Below are 6211 nucleotides of genomic sequence, written 5' to 3' on the forward strand. Positions count from 1 at the left end.
AGAGTCAACAAACAAACTATCCAGCAAGTTAGTTGGTTTCTTTGGCTTATCACCTGTGTTTGTGGGATCTTACATTCAATAACTATAGTCTAGCTAGACTCTATTGTGAAACAATAGGCCAAGTTCTGCCTAATAAGCACAGGACGGACACACGGCTAGTATGGGCTGACAATGAGAAAACAGCCAAGCCAAGATGGATTGAGAACAAGTGGCTACCATGATGAGAAATGTGAGGTGGATGATTATCATTCTTACATCTCTGGAATTTCGCAGTGCCAGTCCAGGAGGTGAAGCATTTGTGACCCACTTGAGAATCAATGAAACTGAGAGCAGGGGAGTGTTTCCAAGAAGATGGCCCGTGCTTTGAATATACCCTCATTAAAGCACACATCATCTTAAAGCTGAGTAAAATGTTTCATGGATTACAACATCTGGCAGATAATGGCTTACAGTCAATTGTCTATTAAGATGTTTAGAAAACAGAATTTAAGGTGCCCTGCCTGATATCGAGAGAAATGGAAGGGAAACAAAATAATTACTAAAATAATAACTGGATGTGAACATGACAAGAGTGAAATTCAAATGAGAGAGGCACCATTTCACGAAAAGCTGATGGCAAGCACTTGTGACCCATGACTGTAATTCTAGCTGCTTCAAAAGCTGACCAGAAAGATTGTTGGTCAAATCCAAATTCATACAAGACCCCTTCTCAAGCAATGGCTGAACACAGTGGAATGCACCTGTATTCCCAGATAAGTAGAAACTTGATGTCAGGAGGATCAAAGGGTCAAGGCAGCTCATGCAGAAAAGTCCATAAGACTGTCTCACTGGTAGAATCTGGGCCTGGTAGTGCATGCCTGTCATCTCAACTTTGAAAATAAGCCTAAAATAATATGCTATGAGCCAGTCACATGCCCAAGCTGAAAGTGAGCCCTTCTCTCAAAAATATCCAGTGCAAAAAAGGCTAGAGACAAGGCATCATGGTAGAGCACTTTCCTAGCACATTTATGGCCCCGAGTTTAAACCCTAGCACTGCGGATAGAAAGAATATATCAGTTACATCTTATAGGTAATGCTTGCTATCTGATACTAAACATTAGTTATAGGTTACTCATGTATCCATATGTGGAACATGAAATGTGTGTTAACTGATCATTAACTGAGGATCTGTTGACCTGAGATCACCAGGTTTAAGGATGTAATGGTGGAATAATTAAGTGTACTACAAATTTTTTATATACTATCACTGTTAATATAAGGCATGTGTGGTACAGTGAGCTGACTTGAAATACTTCTTAGAAATTCTTAAAACTTGTAGTTGCTGGGTAGCAGGTAGGAGTTGTACATTATCTGTACACCTTGAAGATCATAATACATAGCATGACCAAATATTTGTCCCCGAATTCCATAACAAGGCTGGACCCTATTTGCATTCATTCACTCTTTGTGCCAGATTCCATGATAATCATTTCATTTCATTTCACCCACAATTATTTACAGTGATAATAACCACCTGTTTAATCTAAGCTGAGACTTAGAAGTTACATAGCTGAAAAAAAAATCACTATGAAGAGAGAAGGTGAAACAAACCTAGGTCTGTATGTGGCTTTTTGGGCAAAGTGATGACCAAGCCGCTCTCCGGAAGGCTGAACTACTGTTGTCTCTCTTTGCATTTCCCATCACCCCCATCTGAGATGCAGCAATTTTTCTCCTTCTGAATTCATTTCCCATATAACGAGTAGTGACTTAACCCAATAACTTCTCTTACCTAGTTGCATGTATAAAGAGGAAGCCTTAATTATAAAGATGATATTCAAAACTATGTACTGTGGCTCAAACTTTGTTACTCAGAAAAAACATGATCCATAGGAAGAGGAAAATGCAACCTATCAATGGAATCAGATTGATCTAACTAGCAGTTTCTTATCAATCACTTCTGATACCTGTTTGTATTAAGGCTACTTTCTCAATCATAAAAACCTTACAGAGACAACCTACTTTGCCTACTTTCCAGAACCCTCCTTTGCTATATAGACCTTCAAATACATACCTCGTGGCATGATTTTCTCTTTTGTCCTAACTGGAGATGCTTTACTTGGGGACCAAAACATTTATCTCTAAATGAATTGCCCTACTTGTTGGCATGCACACATTGATTCAGAAACCTAAAATGGCTAAACTACACTAAACAACTTAAACCAAGACCTCACTCATATATGTTATAATGTTATATGCAAATTTCTTGAGAAGAATAAGTTACCTTTGGCATAATGGGATAAAGAAGTCACCCAGCTACCACAATGCATATAGTCTCAAAGGTGAAATGGTTGTTTAAATGCTAATTGTTCATTTTTGTATGTCAGAGAAAGAGATGGAGACAGAGACAGACACAGGGAGAGCCATTCAGGGAAGATGAGAGAATGGATGAGGACCAAGATAAATAAGGCTCTTTGGAATCAATTTCTTCATCCTCCATTGTTCAGGACTTCATTCCCCCAACTCCTGATACAAGAGCCCAAGCCGACTGCGGGGAGACCTGGCAGTGAGGCCGCAACCTTGGCAGGTGTGTTCGATGCTGAGTTGCAACCCTAAGCAGGCATCGCCTGCTACCGGCCTGCAACCCTGGTGGTTTCTGCTGACCATTGACCCAGAAGGGCTCTGTCGTTTCCTGCTACCTAGAGCAAGAGCAGAAAATTCTTTATCCCATCTACCTCAACCAGTGTTTACCATTCAACGAGGAGGAGGGTGGAATGGATATTCAGAGGCTATCAAGTGCTTGGCATGTAAGAATGAAGGAAGGAAGGAACACATCTGCTCATCTTAGTAGTCACTTTTGTCTATGTGTGCTGTTAGAACTGAATGCCTGAGACTGAGTAACTGAAAATGAGCAGAAGTTTGTTTCTTACGTCCCAGAGGTTGGAAGTTCAAGATCAAGATACCAGTATTTCACCACCAGTCATCTTCTTGCTGCATTATCTTGTATCAGGAAGAGGATGGGTGAGGAAAGACAGACAAAATGAAGGCCAAACTCAACCTTTCAGAAGGAAGTTCCCTGGCCTTCCCCCAGGACAATGACATTAATCTTAACACATGGGCAGGGCCCTGTGGCCCAATCACTGCTTGCTAATACTGTTACAATGGTAATTCAAATTCCATGAGTTTGAGGGAGAATGTGCAAGCTATTACAGTGGTATACAATCAAGGAGATCCTTCTGCACGCATTTCCAAGTTGCCTGCCAGACAGTGATCACGGACAAGTTTCCTGTAACAAGTCCAGTTCCCCTGCAGCTCAGTAAGCTGCAGCAAGCCTCCAGACGAGTCATCTCCCACCAGCAGTCCGAGCAACGGACCCAAGGATTTCACCCCAAATCAGAAAAGATCCAAATTTCCCAAGGGGTGTCTGGGACAGACAGGAAATCGTTATTAACCAAATGACTCACATGCTGAATCACAATGCAAGAATTATTTAGGGAAAGGTCGCCCCTCTTGGCTACAACTGCAGAGTGTATTTCCAGTTAAGGAGACACCCTGAGGCTCCTGTGAGAAGCCAGGCTGGCTGACATTTTCCTAAGAGCATCACTGGGGGCTGGCTGATAACGTCTCATAACCCCAACATCTGCCCACCCTCCCAAGTTTTGTCTTCTTAAAGAAGATCCCCTCCTGAGACCTTCTGGGACATCCCAAGAGAGAGTCCAGGGAATTTCCTCCATGCTAGGAACTTCATTTGTCAGTGGAAGTTTCCAGGAAAAGCCAGCAATTCTGCATAAGAAAAGGTATTTGCAACACCCTTCCTAGGGATTTGACAGCCCATTATTTCATTTCCCTCCTCATTCCTAATAGTAATTTACAAGTGATCTTTTTTCTTTTCAACCAGCCTCCAGATGGATATGTATTTGTACTTTGTTTAAATGTTCGGATGTTGATAATAATAGAAGAAATTTTAGCTTAATGGGAGAAAAAAATGGGGGAGATGATGTTAAAATTAAAGGCCAACTCCTGACAAATTTGCCATTCTAGGGTAGTGAACATTACTTATGGTTTCATTTAGTGAGTACGTATTTGTTCAAAGGTCTACTACACCTTACATTACCCAAAAGATACTTGCATGAACCAACTAGCTTGGTTTCTGACCTCACAGACCTATGTCGAAAGCCCTGGTCCTCTTTTCTCTCACTCTGAGAGAACATTGCCTTCACTTCACATGAGAAGGGGGTGTGGTGGAGAGGCAGCATGTCATTGTGAGTTAGGCATCTGTGTTATTGCCATAGCAACCTTCATTTCTATTTTCCCATTGGATCAGATCCAGCTCTCAAGGGGTAAAAAATTCCCTTGAATGGAACCACCTCAAGTAGAGAAGCTGTCCCTACTTAATACTTATATTGCAGAGTGCTTAATATTCAGAGCTACATTGTAACAGATGTGCATAACTAAATACAGCTACTAATAATAGCACCATTCTCTGCTTAATGACCACCCATGGTCTGACCTTGTACCATAACTTAGAGCTCTATCTCCTATCAATAGAACTGTCTAGTATGCCATAAGTTAGGGCATACGCCTTCGTTCAATCACATATTTCATTAAAATGTGCGTGTTTTTTAAGTTTAATTATTTTAATCATATTGCAGCAACCTCAAAGATTTACTTTGGAGCTCCAAAGAAAAATTCATACATACATAGATACATACATACATACGAGTGTGTATTCTCTCTCTCTCTCCCTCCCTCCCTCCCCCCTCTCTGCTTTTATTAGCCCCAGATTAAACTGGTCTCCATACTCAAGCATCTTGAGTGTCTGCTAGGCTGACAGATAGATTCACAAAGCATCAACATTCAAAGATCCAGCTGCTGCTGGGAGGAGGAGCAAGCTAGTGGAAAGAGGGAGGGCACAAAGAGGGAATTTTTCCCCCTCCTCTCCGTGGAGCAGGGGCCTTCACAATACACCACAGTGTGTGCACAGTGCTGCGTGCTGTGATACCATTTAGCCATAAAGGATGACTTGTGTTGCCCAGACTTAACAGACCAGTGAGCAACATCAGGCTGCAGACGGAGTGCTCTGAGACTGCCATGCATTAAAAACAGATGAAAAATAAAATTGTCTATGGCTATTGTCGACATATTTACCCCTTGTTTAGGGGTTTCCATGGCGACAGAAAGCTGTTACCCTTGTGGAGGTGGGAAGTGTACAAGGGCCAGCTCAAGGCCCCAGGAACTGCAGCTTCTCTGTGTGCAATGACCCCCTCTAGTGATGACTTGGTGAATGGCAGCTCTTTTCCCAGTTTATTAAACTCCACCACCGTAGATTATGCCACTGAATTCTAAAAGTATAAGATTATTGAATTAAATTAACATCATCTGGATTTTCACAAGTGAGACTTAAGTGGACATTTACGAGCCAAACACAGCAGCCATTTTGTGAAAATAAATGTCCTAGCGTTGGAAGGTCATGGAGACATGACACCATTTAAACCTTGGATTTAGAAGTTTAGGATCCTAAAATAACACGAATGAAAATAAGTATGATAATCACCACAAACTGGATTTTCTTTTTAGTGCTGGAAATGGCGCTTGAACCCAGAGCCTTGTACACTTGCTCAGATCAGCTTTCTTGCTAAAGGTAGGCATCTACCACTTAGGCCACACCTCCAGTTTACAAACAAGAAACATTTAATCCATCCCTGAATGGATTCACAATGCTGAGAGCACAGTTTTGTTTTATAGAGCTGAGTGAAGAAAAGCTACACACCAAGTGTTAATTGCTCATAACAACTCTTTATTACTTCATTACAAATAGGAAATGAGTTGTTGTATGTGTTGTCTTCAAAGACAAAGAATTTCTTTCCAAAAAATTCAGCCTTGGTAATCCCCTGCAGCACAGAAGTTTCCATGCTGTAACCATTCTTATTTCCCCTTTCTTCTTTCTCTTCTTCTTTTCCACCTTCCTTCGGTGCTAAATCTCATTGATAGTCATAGTGCGTTTATGTCAAAAACAATGGGCTGGATTTTTCTCAGTGCTCTTTTTTTCCCCATTCCTCTTCTCATTTCCATGTTCTGTAATTTTTTAAAAAAATATCTGACTTTCTGAAAAATATTTTCCACTTTGGTGATGTTCACAAAGGGTTTGTGATATCAGAAATAACTTGAGTTAAACTTAATAATTACTAAGAATTTGAGCAAGTGACTCGATGTTTTAGTTTTCAGTTCTTTTATC

This window comes from Perognathus longimembris, chromosome 12 (genome assembly GCF_023159225.1).
Source record: "Perognathus longimembris pacificus isolate PPM17 chromosome 12, ASM2315922v1, whole genome shotgun sequence".
NCBI classification, from domain to species: domain Eukaryota; kingdom Metazoa; phylum Chordata; class Mammalia; order Rodentia; family Heteromyidae; genus Perognathus; species Perognathus longimembris.